The following is a 15,911-nucleotide window of genomic DNA, read 5'->3' on the forward strand; positions in this document are numbered from 1 at the left end:
TGCACCAGGGTTTATTATTATCTATATGGGACCACAATACAATAAACCTGTTCTATTTGGATATCATTCTATAAGCCTGTTAATGCAGGGCTCAGTCTATTATATCTCTTGAAGTGAAACATTTCAAAAAATGGTAGATAAAAAAGGAAAACAGGATTATTGATCATGTAATCATTCTACTTGAGAAGAAGCCTACAGAGACCTGTAATAGGAGAGTTATAGGAAAAAGACACACTGGTTGAGCAGAGCATGCTAAAACATTTTTCTAGTTACATAACAATGTAAAATGGTTGTTTTTTGGTGTCCAGGTCATGTAGTTCTTTGTTATATTGTCAGTATATGAGAAAAAAGGTGTTCCAAATGGGTTTTTACATACTAGTAGTTTGAATTTTATTTTATACTGTTTTGATATAAATTATATTTACTGAACAACTAGCCTACTGAATTATAGAGGAATCTTTCAAAAGAAAGATGGATGATATGCTAATATTATTTCTTAACACACAGTGGCTAATCCAGCATTTCTTTAAGATATGTACTGATTGGTAGCGGGTTGAATAGTGTCTGCTAGAATCTCAGAATGTGATCTAGTTTGGAAATAGGGTCTTTGCAATTGTAATTATTTAAGATGAAGTCATACTGGATTAAGGTGGGACCTATATCTAATGATTGGTGTCCTTACAAGAAGAGGATGACACAGACATAAATATAGAGAAGGCAAGGTGAGCTAGGAAGCAGAGATTGGAATGATTCACCCATTAGCCAAGGAATGCCAGAGAATTTCCTACAACTACCATGATCTAAGAGAGAAGCATGAAACGTTTTTTCCTTGGAGCCTCCAGGAATTAACCAGCCCTGCCGACACCTTCATTTCAGACTTACAGCCTCTGGAAGAACTGTGAGAGGATAAACTTCTGTTGTTTTAAGCCATTGTGTTTGTAACGGCAGGTGTTGGTAATTCACTGGTAATAAGACAAAAATCACTTTTGTCCCCACGGGCTGCTAATTATTTTTGATATTTTCAGGGTTAGCTTAAAAACTTATTTTTACATGGTATTTTCAACTTGGAAGGGCTTTTTCTTCTTACAGCGTCATAAGAAATTGCACCTGCTAAAATGGCAGCTAAAGTTTGGAAATATGGCCTTGTGGAGGATCTTATTACAGGTGGATATCTAATAAGTTTTCAACTCAATTATTAATAAAAGTTTTTAAGATGATATTCTGCAGAAAATCCAATGGAGCACCTAAATATTAACACACACACACACCACTTTATCCAATTCCTTAATTCAGAAATGCTTTATCTCAGGAATCAGGTAGATTAGGTTTAGCTAATGGGTTTAACTGTTACCCCAGGAATGAGCTGATGACTTCCAGATCTCCTGTGATTAGCATTGATTAGGGAGAAATGATTTGGTGCTACCAAGGCTATAAATTTCTCTCAATATTGAATTAATTTGACTATGTTGCCCCCTTGTTCTGAAAATAGTCTCTTTCAGAAGAATTGCCTGTCACTTCCCCCACAGTAAAAACTCCACATCTTATCCAGACAAAACAGCATACTTAACATCCTGCAATATATTATACATTTTAGGGATGTACAATTTATACATTTTCACATTTTCCTTCCTCTTCTTTTTATATGAGCCATTGGCTTTATTTTTATATTCCGTGTGGTGCTTTGGAATATCGTGCATTTTGAATGAAGACCTACTTTATTATATGAATGTTTTCAAGGATACAGCTTTTTTAAAAAAATCTTTATTGGAGTATAATTGCTTTACAATGTTGTGTTAGTTTCTGCTGTATAAAAAAGTGAATCAGCTATACGTATACATATATCCCATATCTCCTCCCTCTTACATCTCCCTCCCACCCTCCCTATCCCACCCCTCTAGGTGGTCACAAAGCGTTGAGCTGATCTCCCTGTGCTATGCAGCTGCTTCCCACTAGCTAGCTATTTTACATTTGGTAGTGTATATATGTCTATGCCACTCTCTTACTTCATCCCAGCTTACCCTTCCCCTTTCCTGAGTCCTCAAGTCCATTCTCTACATCTGCATCTTTATTCCTGTCCTGTCCCTAGGTTCGTCAGAACCATTTTTCTTTTTTTTTAGATTCCATATATATGTGTTAGCATACAGTATTTGTTTTTCTCTTTCTGACTTACTTCACTCTGTATGACAGACTCTAGGTCTTCACTACAAATAACTCAATTCCATTTCTTTCTATGGCTGAGTAATATTCCATTGTATATACATGCCACGTCTTTTTTATCCATTCTTCTGTCGATGGATGCTTAGGTTGCTTCCATGTCCTGGCTATTCTAAATAATGCTGCAATGAACATTGTGGTACATGACTCTTTTTGAATTATGGTTTTCTCTGGGTATATGCCCAGTAATGGGATTGCTGGGTCGTATGGTAGTTCTATTTTTAGTTTTTTAAGGAACCTCCAATACTGTTCTCCATAGTGGTTGTATCAATTTATATTCCCACCAACAGTGCAAGAGGGTTCCCTTTTCTCCACACCTTCTCCAGCATTTGTTGTTTGTAGATTTTTTAATGATGGCTATTCTGAGCAGTGAGAAGTGATACGTCTTTGTAGTTTTGATTTGCATTTCTCTAATGATTAACAACGTTGAGCATCCTTTCATGTGTTTGTTGGCAATCTGTATATCTTCTTTGAAGAAATGTCTGTTTAGGTCTTCTGCCCATTTTTGGATTGGGTTGTTTGTTTTTTTGATATTGAGCTACATGAGCTGCTTCTATATTTTGGAGATGAATCCTTTCTCAGTTTGCTTCCTTTGCAAATATTTTCTACCATTCTTTTTTTCTTTTTTTTGAATTTTATTTTATTTATTTATTTTTATACAGCAGGTACTTATTAGTCATCCATTTTATACATACTAGTGTATATATGTCAATCCCAATCTCCCAATTCATCACACCACCCCCTTCCCACCACTTTCCCCCCTTGGTGTCCATACGTTTGTTCTTTACATCTGTGTCTCTATTTCTGCCCTGCAAACCAGTTCATCTGTACCATTTTTCTAGGTTCCACATATGTTTGTCAATATATGATATTTTTTTTCTCTTTCTGACTTACTTCACTCTGTATGACAGTCTCTAGATTCATCCATGTCTCTAAAAATGACCCAATTTCATTCCTTTTTATGGCTGAGTAATATTCCATTGTATATATGTACCACATCTTTATCCATTCATCTGTCGATGGGCATTTAGGTTGCTTCCATGACCTGGCTCTTGTAAATAGTGCTGCAATGAACATTGGGGTGCATGTGTCTTTTTGTATTATGGTTTTCTCTGGGTATATGCCCAGTAGTGGGATTGCTGGGTCATATGGTAATTCTTTTTTCAGTTTTTTAAGGAACATCCATATTGTTCTCCATAGTGGTTGTATCAATTTACATTCCCACTAACAGTGCAAGATGGTTCCCTTTTCTCCAAACCCTCTCCAGCATTTGCTGTTTGTAGATTTAACGATGATGCCCATTCTAACTGGTGTGAGGTGATACCTCATTGTAGTTTTGATTTGCATTTCTCTAATAATTAGAGATGTTGAGCAGCTTTTCATGTGCTTCTTGGCCATCAGTATGTCTTCTTTGGAGAAATGTCTGTTTAGGTCTTCTGCCCATTTTTCGATTGGCTTGTTTGTTTCTTTGAGGTTGGGCTGCATGAGCTGCTTGTTTATTTTGGAGATTAATCCCTTGTCAGTTGCTTCACTTGCAAATAGTTTCTCCCATTCTGAGGGTTGTCTTTTCGTCTTGTTTATGGTTTCCTTTGCTGTGCAAAAGCTTTGAAGTTTCATTAGGTCTCATTTGTTTATTTTTGTTTTTATTACCATTTCTCTAGGAGGTGGGTCAAAAAGAATCTTGCTGTGATTTATGTCATAGAGTGTTCTGCCTATGTTTTCCTCTAAGAGTTTCATGATGTCTGGCCTTACATTTAGGTCTCTAATCCATTTTGAGTTTATTTTTGTGTATGGTGTTAGGGAGTGTTCTAATTTCATTCTTTTACATGTAGCTGTCCAGTTTTCCCAACACCACTTATTGAAGAGACTGTCTTTTCTCCATTGTATATTCTTGCCTCCTTTGTCATAGATTAGTTGACCATAGATGTGTGGGTTTATCTCTGCACTTTCTAATCTGTTCCATTGATTGATATTTCTGTTTTTGTGCCAGTACCATATTGTCTTGATTACTGTAGCTTTATTGTATAGTCTGAAGTCAGGAAGTCTGATTCCTCCAGTTCCATTTTTTCCCTCAAGACTGCTTTGGCTATTTGGGGTCTTCTGTGTCTCCATAAAAATTTTAAGATTTTTTGTTCTAGTTTTGTAAAAATTGCCATTGGTAATTTGATAAGGATTGCATTGAATCTGTAGATTGCTTTGGGTAGTATATTCATGTTCACTATATTGATTCTTCCATTCCAAGAACATGGTATACCTCTCCATCTGTTTGTATCATCTTTAATTTCTTTCATCAGTGTCTTATAGTTTTCTGCATACAGGTCTTTTGTCTCCCTAGGTAGGTTTATTCCTAGGTATTTTATTCTTTTTGTTGCAGTGGGAAATGGGAGTGTTTCCATAATTTCTCTTTCTGATTTTTCAACACTAGTGTATAGGAATGCAAGAAATTTCTGTGCATTAATTTTGTATCCTGCAACTTTACCAATTTCATTGATTAGCTCTAGTAGTTTTCTGTTGGCATCTTTAGGATTCTCTATGTATAGTATCATGTCATCTGCAAACAGTGACAGCTTTACTTCTTCTTCTCCAATTTGTATTCCTTTTATTTCTTTTTCTTCTCTGATTGCCGTGGCTAGGACTTCCAAAACTATGTTGAATAATAGGGGCAAGAGTGGACATCCTTGTCTTGTTCCTGATCTTAGAGGAAATGCTTTCAGTTTTTCACCATTGAGAATTATGTGTGCTATAGGTTTGTCATATATGGCCTTTATTATGTTGAGAAAGTTTCCCTCTATGCCAGTTTTTATCATTAATGGGTGTTGAACATTGTGAAAAGCTTTTTCTGCATCTATTGAGATGATCATATGGTTTTTATCCTTCAATTTGTTAATATAGTTTATCACAGTGATTGATTTGCGTATATTGAAGAATCCTTGCATTCCTGGGATAAATCCCACTGGATCACGGTGTATGATCCTTTTAATGTGCTGTTGGATTCTGTTTGCTAGTATTTTGTTGAGGATTGTTGCATCTATGTCCATCAGTGATATTGGTCTGTATTTTTTTTGTGTGTGACATGTTTGTCTGGTTTTGGTATCAGGGTGATGGTGGCCTTGTAGAATGAGTTTGAGAGTTTTCCTCCCTCTGCTATATTTTGGAAGAGTTTGAGAAGCATAGGTGTTAGCTCTTCTCTAAATATTTGATAGAATTAGCCTGTGAAGCCATCTCATCCTGGGCTTTTGTTTGTTGGAAGATTTTTAATCACAGTTTCAATTTCAGTGCTTGTGATTGGTCTGTTTAAAATTTCTATTTCTTCCTGGTTCAGTCTCGGAAGGTTGTACTTTTCAAAGAATTTGTCCATTTCTTCCATGTTGTCCATTTTATGGGCATAGAGTTTCTTGTTGTAATCTCTCATGATCCTTTGTATTTCTGCAGTATCAGTTGTTACTTCTCCTTTTTCATGTCTAATTCTGTTGATTTGAGTCTTTTCCCTTTTTTTCTTGATGGGTCTGTCTATTGGTTTATCACTTTTGTTTATCTTCTCGAAGAACCTGCTTTTGGTTTTATTGATCTTTGCTATTGTTTCCTTCATTTCTTTTTCATTTATTTCTGATCTGATTTTTATGATTTCTTTCTTTCTGCTAATTTTGGGGGTTTTTTTGTTCTTCTTTCTGTGGTTGCTTTAGGTGTAATGTTAGGTTGTTTATTTGAGATTTTTCTTGTTTCTTGAGGTAGGATTGTATTGCTATAAAGTTCCCTCTTAGAACTGCTTTTTCTGCATCCCATAGGTTTTGGGTCATTGTGTTTTCATTGTCATTTGTTTCTAGGTATTTTTTGATCTCCTCTTTGATTTCTTCAGTGATCTCTTGGTTATTTAGTAGTGTATTGTTTGGCCTCCATGTGTTTGTATTTTTTACAGTTTTTTTCCTGTAATTGATATCTAGTCTCATAGCGTTGTGGTCAGAAAAGATGCTTGATATGAGTTGAATTTCCTTAAACTTACCAAGCTTTGATTTGTGACCCAAGATATGATCTATCCTGGAAAATGTTCCATGAGCACTTGAGAAGAAATTGTATTCTGTTTTTTTTTTGAATGGAATGTCTTATAAATATCAATTAAGTCCATCTTGTTTAATGTGTCATTTAAAGCTTTGTATCCATTCAGCCAGTCTATGTATTTGGTTGGAACATTTAATCCATTTACATTTGAGGTAATCATCAATATGTATGTTCCTATTACCATTTTCTTAATTGTTTTGGGTTTGTTACTTCTCTTGTGTTTCCTGCTTCAGAAGTTCCTTTAGCATTTGTTGTAAAGCTGGTTTGGTGGTGCTGAATTCCCTTGTCTGTAAAGGTTTTAATTTCTCCATCCTATCTGAATGAGATCCTTGCTGGGTAGAGTAATCTTGGTTGTAGTGTTCTCCCTTTTATCACTTTAAACATGTCCTGCCACTCCCTTCTGGCTTGCAGAGTTTCTGCTGAAAGGTCAGCTGTTAACCTTATGGGGATTCCCTTGTATGTTGCTTTTCCCTTGATGCTTTAATATTTTTTCTTTGTACTTAATTTTTGATAGATTGATTAATATGTGTCTTGGCTGGTTTCTCCTTGGATTTATCATCTATGGGACTCTCTTTACTTCGTGGACTTCATTGACTATTCCTTTCCCATATTAGGGAAGGCTTCATCTATAATCTCTTCAAATATTTTCTCAGTCCATTTCTTTTTCTCTTCTTCTTCTGGGACCCCTATAATTCAAATGTGGGTGCATTTAATGTTGCCCCAGAGGTCTCTAAGACTGTCCTCAATTCTTTTCATTCTTTTTTCTTTATTTTGCTCTGTGGTAGTTATTTCCACTATTTTATCTTCCAGGTCACTTATCCGTTCTTCTGCCGCAGTTATTTTGCTATTGATTCCTTCTAGAGAATTTTTAATTTATTTATTGTGTTTCTCATCATTTTTTGTTTTCTCTTTAGTTCTTCTGGTCCTTGTTAAACGTTTCTTGTATCTTCTCCATTCCATTTCCAAGATTTTGGATCATCTCTACTATCATTACTCTGAATTCTTTTTCAGGTAGACTGCCTATTTTTTTCTTCTTCTGTTTGGTGTGGTGGATTTTTACTTTGCTCCTTCATCTGCTGCATATTTCTCTGTGTTCTCATTTTGCTTAACTTACTGTGTTTGGGGTCTCCTTTTAGCAGGCTCCAGTTCTGTAGTTCCTGTTGTTTTTGGTGTCTGCCCCCAGTGGCTAAGGTTGGTTCAGTGGCTTGTGTAGGCATCGTGGTGGAGGGGACTGGTGCCTGTGTTTTAGTGGATGAGGCTGGGTCTTTTCAGTGGGGTGTCCAGCACTGGAGCTTGCTGGTTCTTGCATGGAGCTGGGTCTTAGCGTTGAGCTGGAGATCTCTGGGAGAGCTCTTGCCCTTTGATATTACATGGGGCCAGGAGGTTCTGGTGGTGCAGTGTCCTGAACTCAGCTGTCCAACCTCAGAGGCTCAGGCCTGACAGTCGGCTGGAGCACCAAGTCCTTGTCAGCCACATGGCTCAGAAGAAATGGGAGAATAAAAAGAAAGAAAAAATAAAATAAAACAAATTAAAAAGCTATTAAAGTAAAAAATTAAGAAAATATTATTAAAACAAAAAAATAAAGTGATAAAAATAAAAGAAGTGAGCAACCAAACCAATAAATAAATCCACAAATAATAACAAGTGCTGAAAACTATACTAAGATACACATAAAAATCAGAAACTAGTCAGTCACATACAGCAAACCCCAAGTCTACAGTTGCTCCCAAAGTCCACCGCCTCAATTTTGAGTTGATTTGTTGTCTATTCAGGTATTTCACAGATGCAGGTACATCAAGTTGACTGTGGAGATTTAATCCACTGCTCCTGAGGCTCTGGGAGAGATTTCCCTTTCTCTTCTTTGTTCGCACAGCTCTCAGGGTTCAGCTTTAGTTTTGGCCCCACCTCTTCATGTAGGTCACCCTCTTGCGTCTGTTCTTCCCCCCAACAGGACAGGGTTAAAGGAGTCACTGATTAGGGGGCTCTGGTTCACCCAGTCTGGGGGGCGGGAGGGTATGGATTGTGGGGTGAGCCTGTGGAGGCAGAGGCTGGCGTGATGTTGCAACAGCCTGAGGTGCGCCATGTGTTTTCCCAGGGAAGTTGTCCCTCAATCATGGGACGCTGGCAGTGGCGGGCTGCATAGGTTCCAGGAGGGGAGGTGTGGATAGTGACCTGTGCTTGCACACAGGCTTCTTGGCGGCTGCAACAGCAGCCTTAGCATTTCATGCCCGTCTCTGGTGTTCGCACTGGTAGCCGTGGCTTGCGCCCATATCTGAAGCTCATTTAGGCTGTGTTCTGAATCCCCTCTCCTTGTGTACCCCAAAACAATGGTCTCTTGCCTCTCACACAGGTCCAGACTTTTTCCTGGACTCCCTCCTGGCTAGCTGTGGTGCACTAGCCCCCTTCAGACTGTGTTCACGCAGCCAACCCCAGTCCTCTCCCTGGGATCTGACCTCTGAAGCCCGAGCCTCAGCTCCCAGCCCCCGCCCACCCTGGCGGGTGAGCAGACAAGCCTCTTGGGCTGGTGAGTGCTGGTTGGCACCGACCCTCTGTGTGGGAATCTCTCCACTTTACCCTCCGCACCCTTGTTGTTGTGCTCTCCTCCGTGGCTCCAAAGCTTCCTCTCCACCTAATCCCCCTTTCCACCAGTGAAGGGGCTTCCTAGTGTGTGGAAACTTTTCCTCCTTCACAGCTCCCTCTCAGAGGTGCAGGTCCCATCCCTATTCTTTTGCCTCTGTTTTTTCTTTTTTCTTTTGCCCTACCCAGGTATGTGGGGAGTTTCTTGCCTTTTAGGAGGTCTGAGGTATTCTGCCAGTGTTCAGTAGGTGTTCTGTAGGAGTTGTTGCACATGTAGGTGTATTTTTGATATATTTGTGGGGAGAAAGGTGATCTCCACGTCTTACTTCTCCTCCATCTTGAAGGTCCTCCCAAGGATATAGATTTTTAAAGTTTTCAGTTATGACATCTTCATTGCTTCTGGAATGTGAATAATACTTTAAAACACACTATTTTTAGAACATTGAAAAAATATTAATCGACAAATGACTCCAAGGAAAGTATATGTGGAAGTTTTCTCCATTATTTTGGCAATTTTTCTGTAAGTTTGAAATTATTTACCATAAAAAAGATTTTTAAAAAGACCCCAAAACATAAAAGTTAAAAATCTACTTAGCATTAATTTTTACTCTCTCATCTCTGGAATTCAGACTGAATTCAAAGCAATAAAGGCCAACATTTTGAATAAAGGAAAGCAGTGCCCCCTACAGGACATGATTTCAGGGTATTGGGAAAGTCTGTAAAGGACATCTGTATTTGTACTTGGCTAGAGCAACTTCTCACATCTTCTAGTCCAGAACTTCAATTTTCCTTGTAAGCCACCGTTTCCCCATTCTCCATCCATTCTCATGATTGGGAACTTGATGTGAAGCCCAGCTCAGACCAATGAGACTCAAAATTTTCTTTCAGTTCAAATTATTGAGAAAAAGAAATTCTTTTTGATCATCTTGCTTTAGTGTGAAAAAACCCTACTTAAATATAGTCAATGCAGAGGCAAGTAAAACTGAGAGATGGAGAAAAATCAAGCCCTAATGATATTGTGTGAGAGCACAGATACAGTTATCCCCAAAGCTACTTCTTTTTCAGGTTCAATTAGCCTGAAAAGTACCCTCTTTTTTTTTTCCTTTGGCTTAAATTAATTTGGGTTGTATTTCTATCACTTACGAACTGAGAAAATAAAAAAAATAGCTTGGACTAAGAAAGTAAAATCTGCCTGGCCATTCATTAGGCTGGAATAACAGGCATAGATAAAGTCAGCTCTGCAAAGTTAGCAGGAAATACTTCTCTCAAGGAAACACTGCATCTCTAAAGTGTCATAATAACTCCCTTCTTGAGTAATGAAGGCTATTGGAAATTCTATCAGTAAGAATGAAACATCCCACTCATGCATGCAGGATCTAAGTCACTTTGATACAGGAAATCAGCTTCAATTCACAACCTGGGAGCAGAAATTCAGATCCAGGGTTTCTGCACACAGCCTTCCTCAGCTATCTTAACTTTGAAGGGCCAAGACATTAGGCTCGTTTTGCAGCCCAGACCCTTTACACAGCCTTACTTTGCTTTGAGCCTATCATAATAGACTTAAATGTCATCTAAAGTCCACCCCTGCACAGAACTCTGTAACAACTCTGTTTTTCTTAGTTTGGTGAGATAATCCATGTTTCATCTTCCGCGTGGTCTCTCTTACTGCGATGGGTAAATAAACCTGACTTCATCAGACCACAAGTAGTTACTGGTGGCTTTAGGTTGACGAGGCTTGGTTTTCTTCTTTCCTGTAATAATTCCTCCACTCAAACTGTTTGTTTTATAGTTAAAGATTTGGTCATTTATCCTCCCCCCCCCCCCCCAAGTAAATCTCATGGAAAAGTCAAGACTTAGCACTTGTTCTAAAGTTAGGCTCCATAGCCTGGCTACTCAAAGTGGGATGCCTGCCATAGCAAGATCAGCATCATTTGGGAGCTTGTTTGAAAGTCAGAATCTGGGGCTCCATCCTAGTTTTCCTGAATCAGAATCTGCATTTTATTAAGATTCTGGTAATTGTAGACATAATAAAGTTTGAGAAGTGCAGCTCAAGGGAGCCCTAGGAATTTCTGTAGGAATACCCAGGAGAACTCATAGAAGGGGGACACAGAACCATTGGCCTTTCCCTTATGAAAGCCATCTGTAATATGTTGTTTTGTGAGTTTAACCTTTCTGTAAATGTGTCTTTAATGTAAAAAATGTTTGAAAACCACTATTTTAAGCCCCGTTAATATCAATACTTCATTGTGAATAAGTTCATCAGATTGTTTGTGAGGGAATAAGTTTTCTTTGTGGTGGACAGGGGAAGGAGGAATCCCAGTAAGGAGAAGCTAGGTACCTGTACACAAAGTCCCTTACCCAATTTGCTCATTTGCCCATCTTGTGGAGATGGCTATGGGCAGGAGCTGCTGGTCCTTTTAGGCCACATGCATCTGGGGTCCTAGAATGAAACTAAATAACAGAATTGGGAGGGTGGGTCTATCAGAGGCCTACTGTATAAGAACTAAGGAAATCCCTAGGATAATTTCTTGAGAGAAGGAAAAACCAGGAAGATAAATTTGACCAGCAAAAAAGCCTTGGTCCTCAGAGGGGAGCAGTGATTTTCAGAATGGCATGGTGGCAGTCCCTGGAATTGATTTCTGTCCCAAGCCCATAGTGGGGAGAGAGAGAGAGAGGGAAGGAGTTGAATAAACTCTTTGCCTCTGATCTTGGTTAATTAATTATTTTGGGACACAAGAGTATAACATAAAGAGAGAAGTATTTCCTCACCTCTATTCACTTAGCAGTAGACCACTCATCCCTTTGGCACCCGAGGACTTTACCTCTGGGGTGATGCTCAGCTGGGGGTAAGCAGTGCCAACTGGGCAGGTTGCTGGTTCTGGTGGAGAAAGGGCAATGACTGGAGACTGCAGGGGGCATTGAGATGAGAGTGCAGCAGCAGCCAGTAGCCAGAGGCCATGGAGTTTTACTCGGCACAGAAAACATCTTCTGGGGATGCAGGAAAGTGTGGTGAAGGGGACAGTCTTCCCAAAGGGTGTGTGAGCAGAGCTCTTGTGTGGAAACAGGAGCCTGTGGAATTTTAGTTAATGTATTCACGCAACCCCACTTGTATCTGCAAGAGGATGAGGGATGGGAAAATTTAACAAGAGATTTGTTGAAGCTCAAAATGGAATCCCCTCTCGTACCCTTTCTCAGATCCTTTTAAATCGATGCATCTTAACTCAAGTTCCCCTGGGTGCATCTTCTTCATAAAGATTTAGAGTTGACTCTACAGCTAAGAGAAGAGGTCTTAGTGTTTGAAGAGAACACCACGCAGTGTATTTTCCCCTAAATTCTCCCAATATTGTCAATATTTCTCCAAGGAATGCGAGAGGTGGAGGACACTGCTGGTACTTTTCTGCACACTCATCACCATCCGACTGTGCTCCGTACGTGCACAGCCCTGATCAGGCACTTGTCTACCACTCGACTGGGTCATAACCCGTCACAATTTCATTTCATTGTTTCCAAACTGTTTTAATAACTGCTATGCCCTGGGAATACAAAAACAGCGAAGATGTGCCTCTAACTTTAAAGCTTAAATCAAAGATCCATAACCTTTTAGTCCAATGAGAAAAGAATTATTGGTTTGAAATTAATATTTTCTGCCTTTTCCCCATGCCAAAATAGAAACCAGTCTGCAGGCACATTTTTCTTTTTCCATAATGAAAGAGTACAATTTAATAATAGCTGAGCAGTCGTGTTGAGGCAAGAGATTTTTTTCTTCATTATTTCTCAGTAAAACCCCAAGGGGTCGAGCTTACATGTTCCTCTGAGGGAAAAAGTGTGAGTAGAGGATAAGCGTTCTGCCAAGGGAAGCTTGGAGCTGCCAGCACTAGAGTTCTCTGCCACCCTTCTCTGCTTCTCACTCAGGGCACTAAATCCACTTTCTAGAATTTAATGTGGTTCACCGTTGCCTAAAGCTCCAGATGCTCCCAGGAATATTTCTATCCACAGGACTGAAAGATGAATATGGTAGAAGATGCCCAGTTACATTTAGGTTCATGTCTTGCCACTTAACTCAGGGCAGTCATTATGACGGACAAATATTAAACCACCTGTTGACATCCAATGTTGAAATGCTCCATTGTACCACAATATTACTTTCCACTAAGAAAGAAATATTTCTTCAAAAGCCAGCTGATATGTGGACTCCTTTGATCTAGGAGGTATCACCATCTTTACCCCATGGGAGGGAGACACTTCTTTATGGGGTCTGCTTTACTTTAGGAGGTCAGCCTCTGCTGGCGAGAAAAAGCAGCTTCATCTGAAGCTCTGGAAGTGAGGGGAGCAAAGAAAAGGGATGGAGCCTCTGTTTTTGCTGTTTTGGAGCTATGGATAGAATATGGCACCCAAGCTCATATACAGCATCCTATGCATGGTGACAGGGATCGTGGCAGTGGAGAGGGGGGATCCACTCTTCATGATATGACCAACCTATTTCCCATTATACTTACTGTAGAAATTGTCCCTTTCTTCTCAGGCTTTCAGGAACAAATGTGTTCAAACAGTTTTACTATCAGTTTTACTTTGAAAAGGTCATGGAGAATGAATTTATATTTGTTTGTTTAGATGACAAAATGATGCCACCTGCTATTTCTAATGATAAACTACCTAAGATGTACTTATCCATTGTCCTAAAGAACATCTTAGAAATGCTTTGTAGTGCTTAGCAGGGGACCTGCTGTATAGTAGGCATTTGGCAAATAATTGCTGAATTACTGAATAAATAAATAATGGCTGTGATTAAACTATAGCAGTGTTATGTTAAGGTCAAAGATATACTTACATAGAGTATTATTTGCAGATATATATTATTTCATAAATGTAGAAATCATTACAGCTTTATAAATAGAAATCCTCTAATGTCATGAACCTACTAGTGTATATAACAAGCAGAGCCTTTTGGGGGATTTATGTCCAAATTCAACCTCAAAAATAATCTTGGACCACAATTTTTTGCTGGATTTTTATAATACTATTACAATGCTTAAGTTTTAAGACTGATTTGAACCCAACAAGTAGGGTTTATTTCATGAAATACAATTTCACTTCTGACATAATGTTTCACGCATTGGACATAGTGGAGGTTCAGCAAAAGTAGATTTCACATTAAGCTTTTAACCTCAAGACGCTGTTTTATAATATTAATATACTATATTAACATAGTATTGCTATACTGATATTGGCCTTTGTGGCAATATCAGAAGCTAAAAGCATCAGACTTCGGAGATACCTAACTTTGATGTAATGGAAGCACTCATGGCATTGCCTTTATTGGTGGAGAATACTATATTCTTTCACAGAGGAAATCCTAATATGGTGATTTATATTTTTAAAAAAGAATGATATTTCCTGCTGCTCTGAGTCGTGTCCTATTTAAGAGATCCACTTTGGGGTTATCATGAAGCGCTGATGAATATGAAATAAAAAAATTAAGACAACTGGTATCAGGACTTTATTAAGCTTTTCACTGGATACAAAGAAACTTTTTTAAACATTAAGAACACGATCTTATCAAAAAAATTTCACATTTGCTAAACAGAACTGTAGGCATGTATTTTCTTTACACCACATTTATTAAAGTATCAATGACCAGATCCTAAAAAGAGAAGGCACAGATCTGTCTCCTTCTGGTGAATTTCTAGTGTCTAACGAAGGAAATGTCACCAGCTCTGCAAATTCCCATCCTATAGACATGAAGCAAATCAACACAAATGTGTGACAGCAGGGGCTATGAGATGGAAATGTTACATTAAGGGATATAGATTTTCTTATCACTTACACAAATTTCAAGAGAGGAGATAGCTATCCAAATGTTCTGAAACTCCATCCACATTCGGGCTCTGCCAAGGATTCACCATTGGATACAACAGTATTTGAGAACTCTATTTTAGGAATGCCAACATGGTTCTACTCTCTGAAAAGTGTTCTAGAAACTGGCCTTAGCTCCCACTGTTCTTACTCTGGGATGTGTTGGGTTTCCTCAGAAAAAGTGCTGGTTGTTATAATCTGTTTTGGTGAGCGTCTCTGTCAGGTGCTGGCTTCCTTGTCAGGCACTACATTCTATCTCCCACCTGCTGCCTGAGTAGGCACCGACAGAGCTGTGTTCATACCTCAGACTCTTCTCTCTTCCTCAGGCAGTCAAGAGAGTTCGTTTCTATGTCAAATTTTCTACAGTTCCATAGAAGACCAGTTCTAATCTGATAAAAATAATTTGTGGTAAGATGTTAATGAGAAAAGTAATGGATTAGTTTGTTACTTCTCTGAAAGAAAAAGATAATAAATTTTAAAAGAGGTCCTGGTATGGGTTGGATGGTGCTACTATACTCCAGGGTCATTTTAAATGTCTGGGTGTGTTACTGGTTGTCCCAATTATTGGGGAATGTTACTTAAGGGATTAAGGGGGCAGGCGGAGCAAGACTTGGATCTCACAACAGGCCAGTGAATGTGGCATTAATCTTATAAAAGTTCTTATCTGATTATTCCTCCTATATTTGAGTTAGTCCTTCATAATGCATTTGTAGGACTTGGCATGGGCCAATATTTTCCTTCATGAAGGGTATTAGGACTATTGATTTTCATGAAGTATCTTAACACAGGAGTGTAGAAAGAGGTAGGATTTTACCCCCTATAGGTAGCCCTGATGAAAAAAGTAGAAAGTCAGGATGGATAGGGATGCCAGATTAGAAAAAAATACAGACACAACCAGTTAAATGTGAATTTCAGATAAACAATGAATAATTTTTTTGTATAAGTACATCTCATGAAATATTGGGAAAATACTTATACTAAAAATATTCATATGTATCTGAAATTTGAATTTCACTGGGTGTCCTGTATTCTATCTAGCAACCTTAAATATGGGACAAAAATAATTGAAGATGGAGAAAGAGAGGAAAGAAGATTGATTAATATTCCATACCAAGATCCCAGGCCCAAAGATTACCGAGTTTTGCTTTGAACATGACCACCTGTGTAGATCCTCAAATTAGTACTTAGTTTTTTATTGCTAGACTGCACAT

Source organism: Balaenoptera musculus, chromosome 3 (genome assembly GCF_009873245.2).
Source record: "Balaenoptera musculus isolate JJ_BM4_2016_0621 chromosome 3, mBalMus1.pri.v3, whole genome shotgun sequence".
NCBI lineage: Eukaryota > Metazoa > Chordata > Mammalia > Artiodactyla > Balaenopteridae > Balaenoptera > Balaenoptera musculus.